We start from the raw sequence: 17,361 nt of genomic DNA, 5'->3' as shown, positions 1-17,361 counted from the left end.
GTTTTCTGATTGAGCTTCCGGTTATCTATGCAAAACCTGATAGAACCATCTTTTTTTCGAACAATAACAACATTGGACGAATATGGGCTATTTGATTGCCTTATGGCACCGCAATCAATCATTTCCTTTAAATGCTCTCGAACCTCATTGAGTAAAGCTGGGGCAATAGGACGAGTAGGTTCCTTGAATGGGATATTGTCAGTCAAATGAATTGCATGTTCTATAAGATCAGTGTTTCCAAGATCAGTAGGACCTTTTGAAAAAATAAAATGCCATTTATTCAGGAAAGATCGGACTGTGTGCTTTTGATCTTCACTAAGACTATTACCCTCTTGGTCAACATCAGTTGTTTGCTTAGTGTCCACATCGGGTTTAGTTGCAGTTTGGGTCTCATTACAATTTGATATTGCATTTCTTAAAACTTTTACTTCTTTTAATTGACATATCTTAGCTCGTGCTGGTACCGTGACTGGTTTAGAAGACATGTTAAACAGTTTAACAGGGATTCTTGCAAAACTGCCTGGTTTGTTCAAGGTCACAACCCTTGGACAAACGTTTACGCGTGATGAGCAATGACCGTCACTACAGATTTCAGTCACCGCAGCGTCAACTGCCCTAACCCTTCTTACGATACCAGTAACTAACTTAACCTCATTTGGTTGCAATTTTACTTTTTGTGTTGTTTTAACTGTACCCACACAATCATCAGCTATTGACTTGAAAGCCGTAGCCCATTCATATGGTACAGATTCAGAACTAGACCCTGTTTGACACAATCGAATAACATTTGTAACAACAATAACTGGTTCGGTTTTATTGACTTCCGAATCAGAAACGATCAAAATTGGTACTCTGAGCTCTTTATTTGTCATGAAAGGTATTGAAATTGTAGCTTCAACATAACCTTTATATGGTATAGCTTGTCCATTCGACGAAATTACTCTCAGTGTTAAATGTGTAAGGGGCAAAAGTGTTGGTTTCCTGTGTAATTGTTCGAAACACGATTCCGACATGGTAGTTACCATTGACCCTGTGTCAATTACTGCTGCCACAAGTTGGCCTTGTACATATATGTCTCCGACATTATTATCACCAACAATACGTTTCAACAAATCATTTGGTGGGCATTCACTACTGAAAATGTCTCTTGTTCGCTCAGTAACAGAGACGTTTACTGGTTTAAAGGAAGCTGTTTGGACTCGTTCCTACTTGTGTGTACATATCCGTTTTCATTCTGGTTAACATCTCTGTTTAACGGTGGAATGTCACGTCCATGTTGTTGCTGAGGCCTCTGTCTCTCACTTCTGTCACCATGGTTTGTGTAGTAAGTGTTGTAACCTCTGTTTCTTCTATTGTTTCTGTTCTATTGCCCTCTTGGCGCACTTTCATCATATCGCCGGTAATTATCATGTCCTTGATTTCCTGATCGTCTCCAATGATCTCTCCAGTTATCGCTTCTATTTGTTCTATCATCGCCGCCTGGCGTGTTACCATTTCTGTGCTGACTTCTACTCTCAACTAAATCGTGTTTAAGTCGATCCATACGTCTCACCAGATCTCTCAAAATGTGCAGCTGTTCGTCAACTGTTGATATTTTATTCAAATTTGCTTTTGACTCCTTTGTTGCTTGTGATATCATACTCTCGGTGTCTATATTCATTTCACTCTCTTCTATGCGAACGTGTTTTCGCAACTCTTCGAAGCTTTTACAAGATTCATAAAATAACCGAGTACTTAGCTTCAGTTTCTCGTTGTATAAGTATTTCCAGAACCGTTTACACAGCATTGCATCCGTCTGGTGGGCATCTTTCTGTCCTTTCTTGACAGCCATCTGAATGATATTTTCAATCCGTACTCTCCAATCTGCAACGTTTTCATCTGGTCCTTGCTTAGCTCTGTAGAACTCTGCTAAGTGAGATTCCCCCGGTCTTCTATCGCCATAAATGTTCTCTAGCTTCTCGAGGATTTCCTTAGTCGAGGCTTTTGTTCTCACTATCGGTAACACACGCCGCATGTTACTTGAGGAGTTGCTTATCGAGTTGCGCACTGCATGTAAAAGTGCATCTGGGCAATACAGTCTTGATGCCATCATAACCTCAATTACCAATTCTTCAAACGATTCTTCTGATAATCTAGGTAGTGTTGGTTTTATGTATTTTCCTTTGAAGATTTCTTTATTTTCATTGTTCATTGGTTGATGCACATCTTTCAATCGTTCTACATCTGTTTTAGGTTTTGCTTCATTGAGCGAGCTAAATGTTTCTTCATGCTGCTGAATATTCTGCATCAACTGATGTTCTTGTTCTCTTAATTTCCTCATCTCTTCTTGTCTTATTCGCAGCGAGTCATCCTGTTCTTGCTTTCGTCTTGCATGACTCTGTTCAATTTCCTCCTTCATTCCTTTCAACTTTTCAACCCGCTTTCTCATATCTTCTAGTTCAGCATCATCTTTATGTGTGGAACCTGTCTCTGTTTTCATATCTTTTATTCGCTGGATTGGTGTAGTACTGCGCAACTCATCCATTGTTTCTTCATATTCTTCTCAAGCCATTCCATATTCTCATCTAGGGCATTTCCAGGTTCTTCGTCTATTTTGGTACTTTCATGTTCTGGGAGAACAATCTTGACATCGCAGCTTATACAGTCCTGTATTCGCCGTATCTCCTCCTGCACTTCCCTCTTTTCCTTCTGTATTTCTGCAATGGTACGCTTATCAGTTGTTTGCGGCTTTTTTTTCTCTCTTCAACTAAACGCGCACGTTGCTCTCGTATATCTCTCATTTCATTATCAACATCCGCAGTCTTGGACTTAACTGTTCTCTTAACACTCTCTTTTCCTTTCTCACTCTCGATTTTATGTAACTCGCTCTTTAACAAAAAGTGCGCCATACTGTCAAGTAATAAAGTTTATATAATAAAAAAATACTACTTTAAACACTACAACTACAATTCTCTATTTTGTTAATGTCACACTTCAATACAAACTCAACACAGTTTACAAATTACCTGCTTAACAACTAAATCAACATTACACACTATCCAAACAATCAATAAACTCTATACAGCACAATACATTTACACAACACAAACAAGAAACACCACATTCATTTACAAATAATACAGCGCAATTTTGGTCAATGCCTAAATCTCATAAACGCGCGAAAACTATTTGTCGATTATTTCACGCTATTACCGACAACGCGTATTTAACGAAATACAGTAAAATTTACAGACTTAAGTCTGCAACTTTTACATTATTCCGTATAAGTTTTAAGACGGTTTAAATACACGTTTCAATCATATAAATTAAACGCAAGGATTAAATATTAAATATTCTTAGCAACGGCTCTTTCCGTTTATCCGCTATTTTTTCTATATAGTTTGTTTTTTTACTCAATCACGCACGTACTCTTTAAGAGTTCAAAATCTGTGTTGACAACTGGGTCCGGTTTAACAAAAAACTACAAAACACGACTGTAGTCGCGCGACTGTGCGGTCGACCGACTGCTATCGGCCGCCAACTGACAAATTGTCGCGTTCACGGAGGAATTTGCCGCGACTGTGGTCGCATGACTGTTTGGTCAGTCGACTGCTGTCGTTGTAGTCGCTATTTTTAGAAAATTATCACTTCCGCCATCAACATTTTTTTATTTATTGTGCGAAAACTCATATCACGAAAAGTAAATCTTAAATTTGTTAAAATAATATGATATTATTTGTTTAAACAGAATTCGCTTGCGGATTCTTCGTCAAAGGTGTGTTTGTAATAATATTCATTAAGTGTTTAAAGTTCAAATACAAAATCTGACGCAATTACATAAAACTACTACTATGGTTCACGTGTCTCTGGACAATGTCCTTTCGCGTGTCAAAATTGCAGAACCTCAAACATACTTGCCAACGCAGTTTCAAGATGTTGGTACTAAAGACCGTACATTTATATGAATATTCACCATATACCAATATGAATTGGTGCGCTCGACAAATCGGACGGAAGGAAGGATCGAATGAATAATGGTCGTAGATCGAGGAAAACGCGTGCAAAAACTGCATTGTGGAGTCTGGATGTCTACGGAAGTCTTTAAAACCAAATAACTGGTTTGCAATCAGCTCTGGAATTCACTAATGATTATGGACATACTGCTGAGACATTTTTGTTAAAATGTTCTTTTATATCTGGCTTCTAAATCTGCCCAATAATGATTGCACTTAAAGGTTTGATTCATTGCATTATCGTCTGCAAAATACATATAAATGAGAATCTATCTAAATAAGGTTGATATTTCACTTTTATAGGATTGATCTTATGACACTTTATATGGGCAATGATCGTTTTGTTAATTATTCATATTCCATTGTAAATTTCACTTCAACTTGATACACATACTCGAATAATATGTATGGGACTCTTCTAAATAAATCTAGGTACATGGTGCCGAGAAAATTGTATTTCGGGGAGTTCGTTCCTGCATATTTTATAATACTGTCAAGATATCTGAGATTTGCTTTATTGATACCATGCTGTTTTGTCTAAAGTAAACGGTATTTTTATACAGGATATATTTCACATCTGATCTGAAAAAAAAACTCATGAATTCGTATTGTCGGTAATAGGAGATTAATCAAATGAATATTTGAAGCATCTGTCAGTATTACAAAAAGTTTACTTACACTTGTCTTTATTTAAGATATTAGTCTGGTAATTGATGGCTCGAAACTGATCTAGTAATCCGAGTGTTTTTTAGCATTATTTTTGTGATTTAATTTTATTATTGATGTCTTTATCAATATATCATTTTATTTCTCAACCTACGAAAATGACGTAATGATTCACGAGGAAAAATACTTATCCTTAATGTGTTGATATTTGTTTCTGTTTTTCCCTTCCTTCGTTGTAACCACAAATTCATTCTTCTAAAAGCCATTATTCATTATTAATATTGATGATTGTTATATGAATCATTCAAAATTGTTATTAAAAAATTAAATTGGTACTGTTTCTTATATATAAACACGAAGTGATGAAGCTATTGGTGGAGTAACATTAAAGTTGTGCACATGTAACTAAGTATCGAAGTACTTTACACTTTACTGCATGTATTAATCATTTGTGCGTATGGTATAAGTATGGCCGTTTTTTATACCATGGTGTATTTTTACAATTTTAAAATAATGCTATCAATATACATGTATGTTGTCATTCCATATAGTTCAGCATATATATGAGTAGTACTCTGTCAAAAGTGGGTTAAATGCATGTGTGTAAAGTGTCGTCCCAGATTAGCCTATGCAGTCCGCACAGGCTTATTAGAGACGATATTTTCCGATTTTATGATATTGTTCGTTTAGTGCCTCCTTAACAAAAGTCTATTTTAGGCACACAGTGTCGATCCTGATTAGCCTGTGCGGACTACACAGGCTAATATTGGACGCTACTTTACGCACATGGATTAAACCCCCTTTTTACAGAGCACGGACCATATGTAGAGTAATGCGTCAACGGGACACGTTGAATGTAAAATCAGTGCCTTCAACTGAATTCATCTCAACATACGTGTACAATTTGCGAATTATAGGCCAAGATTAGTTCCAAAGAAAGTTGCCATTAATGCGCAGTTTATTGAATGATATTGGTGCACATAAACCCGGGATTATTTGCGCATTGCCTTCCTGTGTGACTAACCTTTAACTTTAAGTGAACAGTTTGCGCTCGTCTCTTGTATTATTACTACTTTTTATAAGCCGGGAGAAAAATAAATGACGCGACGTTTAGCATCATAAAACATATTTATCACAATTGTTATTAAGGTAAATCAATTAAGTGCATTTCTTCTTAACTACTGTATATGTATTACATTCCCTTGCTCGTGACATCCGTGTATTGGATGGGAAATACGCATATTGATGATACAATATTGTATAAATTTCGGAAACGTATTCTAGATCTACAGCAAAGGTGTCTATGAGCTCCAATAGCTCTCTCCTTGGTAAGCGAAATCGACGGAAAAGTTCATCATCATTGTACATGTCTATTGGATTCAACCTATCTCTAAAAACTCGCTCTCTTCGAAAATGTCTTCGCATTCGATGAACAAGTCGCATGGAGGCCGCCATGATTAAACTCGAAACTATCCGCGTTCATTTTGCACGGGTTTTGAATGCCGACAAAGCGTCAAGCGACGAGCAGTCGTGGTGTGAGGGGTAGACTGCGGTCGCTCGACAATATGTCGAACAACGCGCGGTCGATTGACGACCGTCGCTCTCCATTAAACACGGCTATCGTCGCACGACGATTATTCGCTGGTACAACCATAGTCGCCCGACCATGGTCGCTCTCATTAAACCGGGCCCAGTTTGTAGACAGTGAGAAGCACGGGGTTTTAAATTGATGTGTGTTTATACAACGATGTGTATCGCTACCAAATTGTTATCTCAATGACAGTAGTAAATCGATTGATCAGTACTTGTTAGTATGTGTTAATACCTTGTAACAACATGCATTTGCAGATAGTGTTCCAGTGCAAGGTCGACTTAATAAAATAAACCTGTTAAAGACTTTTAAACTGCTAAAAAAATCACTTTTTTTAAAGTCAAAACAATAATGTTGATATTTACGGAACAATATATAACCAAAACAAGAAAAATGCATTCATCAAAATACTAAAATTTAAATACAGTTTTATGAAACTGAAAATAATTTAAAACATCACTCACCGTACCTTCTAACTTAAAATGAAGTTAAGCACTTTAGAAGTCATAAACATCACACAAATGAACACAAATAAACGGTGTAATACAATTATTTTTGTTTTCAAAGTTCAGCTTCAATCCGGAACCTCCGGCGAGAATTTGGTTCCGCCAACCGGAAATCGGTCGTCGCTCCTCGTGAAATCGATCATCGCTCCTCGTACCAAACAGTCAGAAACGTAGATGGTGCACCACGACTCAAATCGTCAATAGGCTTCAACTCCACATGTCAGTTTAACCCGGTACCGTGTGTAGCAACAGTTCCGTCAAAACACGTCTTTCCAACTCACATCAGATAAGATGCGGTGGTCAGTCAAACGACTGACTTCCTTTTCTAGAATCACTAGAAACAACATACAGTTCCCATACGACTCAGTTTGGTAAATATCGCATTCAGTAATCAGCGTCACTTGTATTTCTTTATATTTTGTTTTACATCGAAGGTCAAACCACGTTGGGCGCCATTTTCGGAGTTCGTTCTCTGCGAGGTTTTATTTCGACCAACACAGAAGCAATGTTAATGATTTTATTGCAGTTGGCCGTATTAATCGATGTTAACGTATAGGATTGTTCTGAAACAAATATTAAATAAGATAAATAAATGAACAAGAATGCATATTTTAACACAACGATAGAACAATACATATACAGTGATATACAAAGAGTAGGTACGGCGAGTCAAAATACAATAAACGCATTATTTATAAGGACTGCGAACAATACCAAATAATACCTACATATCAAAATAATATGTTATTTAATAGTTACTACAGAAAAGGGATAGTATACCTGAGAAAATCTATATAAATTTCCTCCAACAAATAGAAATACGACCATCTATGACAATTGAAAGTTATGTGCACGTGCATCACTAGCAAGGGTTAGCTAACGCTCATTTTAGTAAATCATGCACAAGGTTAAACGGTTAGGTTGCTTCCCCTTGATCAGAGAGAAATATATTCAAATTAATATTAAAAACCTAAGATTGAAATAACTAAATAGTATGCATGTTATGTGAATAATTTGTACCCGACGACATAAACTAAAAACATCTTTCAGTCAAATGCTTTACTCGATGTTCATTCTTTATTCCCCTGACAGTGTTCGATCACTTTCTCATCGAGAAAAGGTTTTCATGAAGGGACTTAACATCAGCATTATTATTGTGCTTCTGTTAGTGGACGTCAGGGCGAAAATTACGCCCCAAAACGGAACTCGCACGTCCATTGTGTAACTGGTGGAAGTCCTTTGGACGTCCGACAATACGCATCTACGCTGTTTTCTCATACACAACACGTATACGTCTCAACACTAGATCTTGTCATTACATCCGCTTACGAGCTTTTTTATGGCATGTGGCAAGTGGCCCATATTGATTTTTCCAGCTGTTTATCAAACTATTGTTGGTAATCTCATTAGCCAATTAGCATTCAGGCAGCCGCATACGGGCCGACGCCATGCGAAAGTGCATACAATAACTGCACACGTCACAGATCAATAGTAAATACTGACCTATCTAACCGACTGCAGCGAAAAAGTGTCCACATTGTTTAACCAAAAGAAAAGATCTAAGCGTTCTCTGCGCTACGAATTTTGTATTCAGCAAATAATTAAAGTTCACGCTTTCCTCGAGGTAAAATGACACGAGTTTGTACATGACGTCTAATTTTCGCGTGTGTGAGTGGATCAGAGTTTATTTACAGGTCATCTCCGCGTCTTCACAACAACTTTCAGTACTGACCTGCCCCTGTGAACTTTCAGGGGAGAATATCAATTTTTAGCCAAAGTGGGTCCAAGTTTACCCCGACTGCACTGGTATTCGCCGAAAAATATATTTTAGATGGAAACCAGAGCACGGTGGCCGATGAGGCCTTAATGTGCTGAGGTAGTCACGTGCATATGTGGCTGGTCAATCTGATGAGTAATTTTGATGCCGAAAGATAAGGGAGCCATGAGGGAATATTTTAATCATATAAACTTTGAATTATGTATGTGTAGTAATTTAGAAGCCAAAGGTGTGATTGCTATGATGGTGAGCTGTCGTGGGTTATGTTGAGTATATTTTATAATTTTCGCATGCTTTTAAAAAGGGTTTAAACGAAATCCACAAAACATGTTTATTTGTTTCTAGAATTGTCTTAACTTTAAGAGAATAATAAAACCTGACAATTCTTTTCGGATAACACGTTTAATTATGCGAATTGAAAATACTTACATGTACATCGAACATTGTTTTTGTAATACACATGCATTCGTCACGTACTTCACGCATGTTTAATGGGAATACCCCCATCCCACAATTCACTTTTTTTAAACACGTGCTTTAAATAGCGGACGTCTGTGTCTATGCAAACTTAAACACATTCATCGTCAATATTTGCAAAATGTTTGTTTTGAAAATAGAAATCGTAATAGAAATGGATAGAGTTGGAACAGGTTTTCACCAAACGATCAACACATACGCTGTAGGTGGGACTTCAAACCTTATGACGTTCAAAATTGAAGGCTTGGAACACAGGTGGTTAGCGTGTTGCTATGATATTAATTAGTGAAAACATCATTTTGAATGATAAATAATCATATTATAACGAAAAATTAACTTTTTTGAAAAAAAAATCACTATCAAATATATATAAATATAACAAGGTATGCAACTCAAAATCACCCCAAAACGGGATACATCGCTTTGAACAGCCATATCTTCATCAATTGTGCAGCGATTTTCACGATCTCGGTCTTATTCAACGCAGAAATGAATTTTCTTTCTGGAAATGTATATGTCTTGCAATATTTTTACAAATGCTGGGTCAACTTTTAAGAAATAACACGATACACAACTCGCATGACCCAGTTGACAATGATCATGCAGTCTTTATGAATGAAATCTCCAGTTGTAAAGACACACCTCCGCATTGGACCAATGAAATTACTGTTTAAAATGTCAGTTAGTTGAAATATATGTAAACAAAGGTTTCAAACGGCGCTGGACAGTTAGTCTTGATGCATAATGTAACGACAAGAACGGTAATAATGTTTTTTCATACGTTTTATTGAATTATGGTATCGAGGTACATGAACTCTGTAGGGAAGATGCCCTTTAATCCGTGAAGATTTCAGTCTCAGAAGTTATTTTACTGATCAATGTATATATTTTTGTTTAAAGAATATCTTGCATAGTGGTGATTTTTTGTGTAAATAAGTGTAAATAAGTACTGCATTTGTGCCTATTACATTTATTACAACATTTATTGCCAATAATGCAAAGCTAATTGTTTTAAATAATAACTGATCACATGGGAAATATCATAGGGACTTGGCAAATACGCGAAACTTTCTGTTTTTTTTTTATAAATAAAAACAAGACATAATCAAAATATATTTATTTTGTGGTTTTTCTAACAATAGCGCAGACTTTTGCTGTTCGAGTTTTGGTTAACGCGTAGTTTCTTCAATTTTACAAGACGACAGCGATTACACGGTTTATTTGCTTTATTGATAACCGTTACACTACAGTCACTTATTAAGGTAGTAGGTGCCTAGTGAGATCGGGAATAGTCGGTCGATATCGCCGTATTCGGAAAGCGTTTCGGCTATAAGCGATATCTACGATTAAGTCCGGAAATTATACTAAATACACGAAATAAATTTGTATTTTTTTTATTTAAGAGTTAAATTTGCTTATCTCTTTAAGATTTAATAACTCTACAATACAAATATAAGTTAAATTAATTCGTTTCATAAAATATTTGTGATTATGACGTCACGGTTGTTGACATTTTCTTAGCAAAATGAAAGTGCGAAATAAAAGCGAGCGATTTGCAAAATCGAAAAAGAAGCAAACACCTATCGACAACGTTGTGTTCGATAACAATTATCCATTTACCGAGCTCTGCGATGGCGATTTGTGTGAAAATGACTCACGTAAAAGCTATTCGCATTTGCTTAATGGCGTGAAAAGAGTAAGCAGAAGTGGGTGGGGGGGGGGATGGAAGAAGATTGATTGACTCGTTGAGCTGGAGGTTTTGCTAAACAAATTACAGTATGGTCAGTTTTGTAATCTGTGTCCCATTCCTTTGACAATATATAACATTGTTGGCGAACTACAAAATGGCCTCAGTGGTTATTTGTACGTTGTTTGTGAAAACCCTGACTGTAGAAAAGTCAACCGTGTTGCTTATGGAAAGCAGCAGCATCTCAAGATCAGGGGAATGCCATGCTCTGACGTAAATACCAAGCTTGGAACAGGTATGCATGTCTTCATTTTTCAACCTGCCATTTCTATCAATGTTTAATCATTGTACAATTGCCATTGATCTTTGGACTTCTTACAGATTTTCAGACCCCTTAGAATTCCAATTGTCATTCCCAGTGAATATTTGTTTATCGTGTAATATATACGGAAACATTCCGGTGTCCATCATATTCAGTTTTAAAATTTAGTTTCGCATTTGTGTTGTTAAATCCAATTGATTGCTCATTCATGTCATTTAATAATGTAATGATGATACGAATGGATTCTATGAAAATACATTGTCACGTCATTATTAAGTCACTACGGCCTTATTTCGTTTTCATGTTCGTATCATTTTCAATTCTCTTTCTTTTCAGCAATGAAAGTCAGTTTGGGCAGGCCGGTGAAGGTAAATAACTTCCTAACCACTCTAAACATAACGCTTATTGCAAATAGAAATCTTAAGAAGATGGAGGCTTGTGCTGGGGAGGCCATCAAGAAAATCTCAACTGCGTCGTCTAACAAGGCTGCCATTGATGCTTATGAGAAAGAAATGGAGTTAGTGTAAAAAACTAACTTTTAATACAATGTTATTGACTATTCTGGTTCAAAATTTTAGTATTTTTTCTCATCAAATGTCTTCTTATTTCCTATTCCAGACGAACATGAAACATATTAATAATAATTGTTTTATTAAAGGCACTGTGTTCATAGTTTGGTAAAATAACATTTTTTTTAAAGATTTTTGGTTAGAACCCCTGGGCAGGCACATTATTAAAAAAATTTGTGATTGTTATTATAAATATTAAAAGCTATTCCAAATATTACAATATTTTTAAATAAATTCATTACTTTTAGTAATAAATCTTATGAAGGAGCATAGGTATATTAAAATTCTGAGCTATTCATATAAATGGTGAATTCGTTTCACAAGCGATAATTTGAGTTCAACGACTTGTCAATATGTAATAGGCTTGTTGTGCTGAACATTGATTTTTCTCATAACCAACGATCATATAAGGCGTCAGAATGAAACTTAAAGGGGAATTATAAAATTCATGAAATAAGCATTGTGTGAATTTAATTTTGTATTTCAGTTCGAGGTACAGTAATGCCTGATATTACTCAGATTACTGCTGTGCATTTTAAGACGGGTTTTTAAAGGGATCTTTTCACGCTTTGATAAATTGACAAAATTGAAAAAAGTTGTTTCAGATTCGTAAGTTTTCGTTTTAGTTATGATATTTGTGAGGAAACAGTAATACTGAACATTAACCATGCTCTAATATAGCCATTATATGCATCTTTTGACGATTTTAAAACCTAAAAATTATAAAGCATTGCAACGCGAAACGATTGAATAATTTGGAGAGTTCTGTTTTTGTCGTGAAATTTTGTGAAACTACGAAGATTGCTTATATAAGGTATAAAATACGTTAAAAATGTATACTCGGCGGAATAGCTCAGTAGGCTAAAGCGTTTTTACTTCAGGACTCTGGCAGGACTCCAGGGGTCACTGGTTCGAAACCTGCTCCGGGCAATGTTCTTTTCCTTTTTTTTTATTTTTTTCTTGATTTTTTACTGGAGCTTTTATGATCCAATGTTTACATTTATCAATATAAAGAATTTAATGAATAAGTTAAAAAATGCCAAAATCTGTGAAAAGGCCCCTTTAAGTTCTCTACATATGTGAAGACAACAGTGCCAATTTCTTCCGAAGCTCAGAAAGTGATTGTCATATCTGTTGATGATCATGGTATAATGCGTGTAAATGGTGGAAGTGTTGATAGTGTATCAATTATAACTTCTCTACATGATTGTTTGATGTGGCTTGCAAAGTTTCCCAGAGCCATTTTTGTTGCTAATAATGGGCGCAGATTTGATTTTCCGGTTTTGGTTCGTGCATTGCTGAACACACACTGTTTTGAAACGTTTTGTAATTGTGTAAGCAGTTTTATTGACTCTTTGCCGGTTTTCAAAAATCGTATCCTGGACAGTCACACAAACAGGAAGATCTAGTGAACGTGTTCTCCAGGAAACCTGCAACGCCCACAGTGCTCCTGATGATGTTGAAGCACTGGGATCTTTGCTTAAAACATGTAAAATTACTGACAATATGGCCCACATCTTTACTGTTACTGCAATCCATAATTCAGTTTGTTTAAGTCATGAAACGCCTTAAAGGCAAAGAACATTAGATTGTTAGACGTGCTGTTGCATAGAGGAACTCTAAAGCGACCAACAGCTGAAAACATTGCGGGATATGGACTGGCCTTGTGTCATTTGAAAGCAATATTTTCTAGTTCCGGAGAGGATGACTTTAGGGATACTTTCATTGCTAAAAACAATGAGGGACTACCAAAAGTCACAAACGCAAAAAATATTTTATCTGAAGTGGTCCCTAAAATCGGTCAGTTTTTCAGTGACGAAAAGTGACGAAACGAGATAATATTGCTTTCAAATTACACGCGGCCAGTCAAAATCACGCAATGGCTTTATACTGATACTAAATTATGTGCATCACGTTGTCATTAATCTGGCTGTTTTTATTTAAATATAAGTTGTATATTATTGTGCTACATGTTTAAAGAAACATGATAACTTATACATCTTTATGCTACGTAATATTGGGACAACTTTGACATTTTATGGTGAACTGCGCCTGTATTCATGTGTTGCCTTTTGACTTTAGGTGACCTTAAGATTGTATTATAAGCTCGGCTGTTTTCGGAGAAAACTCCGAGGTATTTTCATAGCCTATTCGTCGTCCGCCGTCCGACGTCCGCCGTCATGCTAAAACCTTTACATTGGCTCTAAAATTAAAGTGCTTCCACCTACAACTTTGAAACTCCATATGTACATGCACCTTGATGAGTTCTACACGCCACACCCATTTTTTGGTCACTAGGTCAAAGGTCAAGGTCACTGTGACCTCTAATATAAAACTTTAACTTTGCCTCTAACATCATAGTGCTTCCACCTACAACTTTGAAACTTCATATGTACATGCACCTTGATGAGTTCTACATGCCACACCCATTTTTGGGTCACTAGGTTAAAGGTCAAGGTCACTGTGACCTCTAATATAAAACTTTTACTTTGCCTCTAACATCACAGTGCTTCCACCTACAACTTTGAAACATCATATGTACATGCACCTTGATGAGTTTTACACGTCACTCCCATGTTGGGGTCACTAGGTCAAAGGTCAAGGTCACTGTGACCTCTAATATAAAACTTTAACTTTGCCTCTAACATCATAGTGCTTCCACCTACAAATTTGAAACTTCATATGTACATGCACTTTGATGAGTTCTACACACCACACCCATTTTTTGGTCACTAGGTCAAAGGTCAAGGTCACTGTGACCTCTAATATAAAACTTTAACTTTGCCTCTAACATCACAGTACTTCCACCTACAACTTTGAAACTTCATATGTAAATGCACCTTGATGAGTTCTACACGCCACACCCATTTTGGGGCACTAGGTCAAAGGTCAAGGGCACTGTGACCTCTAAAAAAAATCAAAATGATCTGACAAGCTTTCGCAGCCGAGCGTGGCACCCGTTATGCGGTGCTCTTGTTTATGTATTGTTATATTAATAATATTAATTCAAAGTTAGCTAAATTTCTTCACATGTCATGGTTAATAACTGAATCTTTTAATAAGCAACTAGAAAACCCCCAAAAAGAAGTGATATACAAATTTATACTTAAATTCATTGCGTGAAAATGAATTGGGGTAGGCATACTCAAAGTAAAATTTCTTGAGATAGGAACGGTAAAACTTCCTGAAATTCATTCAGTGTGTAGAAAATATGTTGTGTTAAATAAATATGTACAATATATGCATTTCATCACACTTCAAGTGAAATAAAACGTAATTAAAGTTTCTTGTCACTGAACCATTTGTTTTCGTTTTTGCCATTTAATCCAGATAAGTGCATATATTATTGAACATCAAAGGCACAATTGTCTTTCAATGACACTTTTTTAAATTCTGTATATACTAACAAAATCCAGTCGAGTACGTTTATTAAGTTAATTGTCAAAATATATGTATATCCCATTACAAAAAATTATATATTTTGGATATAGGGTAAATCCATAGAAAACGCCCAACCGAGTCAAGGGATAGGTGTTTTCAACCAAGTATAAAAAAGTTAACCGGCTGGTAAAAAGTTTTAAAATTTTGCAATTAGTTGTGATATACAATTTACTATGTGGAAATAATAACAAAGAGTGTTTCTGGAAAAGTACCCATTAGGCTCCCACTTCCTTAATATATTAGTTAGAAGGTGATTTTTCAAGCGGTCTGAGTGCAGTGGTTGCACGCTCGCAACCTTGGGCCTCTCACATGTGAAGCGAGTGTGTAAACATTACACTACAAGAATCGCTTGAAAAATCACCTACTAACTGAGATATTAATAAGCTATTAATAGTCGGTTTAAATGTAAACCCGGAAGTTTAAACGCTGGATAGTGAGCGAGATTAAAGAAAAAAGAACTTGAAGTCATTGAGTGAGGGTTTTAAATTGAAATTGATTCATATGTATGCACAGGGTTTGGTTTTCTGTATATTTTATCATAATACGTTTAAAGTGTTGACGTTATTCGCCTTTTGCAACTTACTTATAAAAGGCATTTGTTAGCCAAATAACTTTAAACATTGACATAGCTGAAACTTGATGATCAATAGGTGTTATGATTGCTTTGTTACAACGTAGAGTGTTTCTCAACCAAGTTTTATATAATCATGACCATAAGGTCAAACCTGTCCACACCCGTTTGGGGGTTCAACTAATTGCTATAAAGTAAACTAGTAAATAACGCAAACAATAATTTCCTTTTAAACAACATAACCAATAGGTTTTATATTTGGTATGTAGCATTTTATTTAAGTTCTAAGTCATGCCCCTGATGTAAAAAATAGAAACACCTAGTATGTGGTAAGATTTGATTGTTACATCTTGCGATGACATGCGAAGTCGGAGCGTATTTTTACCTACTGTGACAATATGTACTTGTGGTACATTTCGGTTTTCCCCACTTCAGTCGAATATTTCGTATATTTATAGCTGTTCTGGTTAATATAATTATATCATACCGTTTATTAAAAATAAGTTTAAGTAAATTACGGTTTGTAATGAACTTGCTTTTGTTGAAGTGGGAACTAGATTATTTGTGTTTCATACATGAATTTTATACATGAAATTTTAAGTTAAGCATTAAAAAAAGTGTTTGACAATTTTAAACGCATCACTATAAAGACACACACATGACACACATGTACATATACTAGCATATGACATTCAAAGAGCATAAACCCAAGATAACATTCCCTCTTGCACCACTCATTATAAAGCGAAACATTCTGAATGATGACAACAGCGTTTGCATGTTTATCGTGCACACATATATTTCGCGATAAAAATCTGGCATCAATCATTAAAAGTAGTCTCTTTGTCGCCGTTATACAGTCTGCGCTCTGTATCAGCTATGATCCCAGAGCCATATACATCAAATATTCGTAACATGATGCTGTAAGGACAATTGTCAGTAGTGTGGCGAATGTACGGAACGCATGTTTTAGCAAGTTTATCCTTTGATTACACTTGTGTTTACGAATTCGGGCGAGCCGTCTTGATTTCCCTAAAAATACATTTGTTTGAAATTTCGGATGATAAAGACTCGCATAGAACCCCAGGATCAAATAATACAATACACACATTTTGGGAAATACACTTTTAATTTTCCAATGATTCAAATATCACAATACGAAATATAAATCAATACAATAAACAATGAAGTTTTTATCGAATACAGTTTATTTTCCACTCATATAAAATAACAAAGAATGTATGTATAGATAAACAAAAATGTAGAGTATTGCGACAATTGACACCACATATTTAGAAGTATTCTGTACATTAGACTATTGTCATTCGACAATTAATGGGCCATATTCCATATGCGGTCAGCGTAGCTCCAGACCAGCCTTCGCAGTGTGGTCAGGAGACATCAACACCTTGCAAGACTTAATAGCTGACAAAGTAGCTCCTTACCAGACTGCGCTATTTAAAGTGCAAGCTAGTATGGAGTTACTCCAGTCAGGTATGGCAAAAGAACCCTGTTCATTTTCTAGCTTCGATCCGTCGGCTCACCGTTGGCTTAGACGGTAGCGCAACAATTTGACATCCACGGTCAGAAGTTGGATTCATCAATAGTTCGTTACCTATCTTGTCGATATCATAGGTTTTTGTGTATAATGGTACTAGTCAATCTTTTTGATGATACATAGGTTGCGTGTTGCAAGCAAATTGCTAACAAATTCAATACCCCTCTTACATGGGAAATGTTTCTGAGCCAAAAAGTTGTCCAA

The sequence above is a fragment of the Dreissena polymorpha genome, chromosome 2, assembly GCF_020536995.1.
Source record: "Dreissena polymorpha isolate Duluth1 chromosome 2, UMN_Dpol_1.0, whole genome shotgun sequence".
Classification (NCBI taxonomy): domain Eukaryota; kingdom Metazoa; phylum Mollusca; class Bivalvia; order Myida; family Dreissenidae; genus Dreissena; species Dreissena polymorpha.
Note: the sequence above shows the minus strand (reverse complement) of the source record.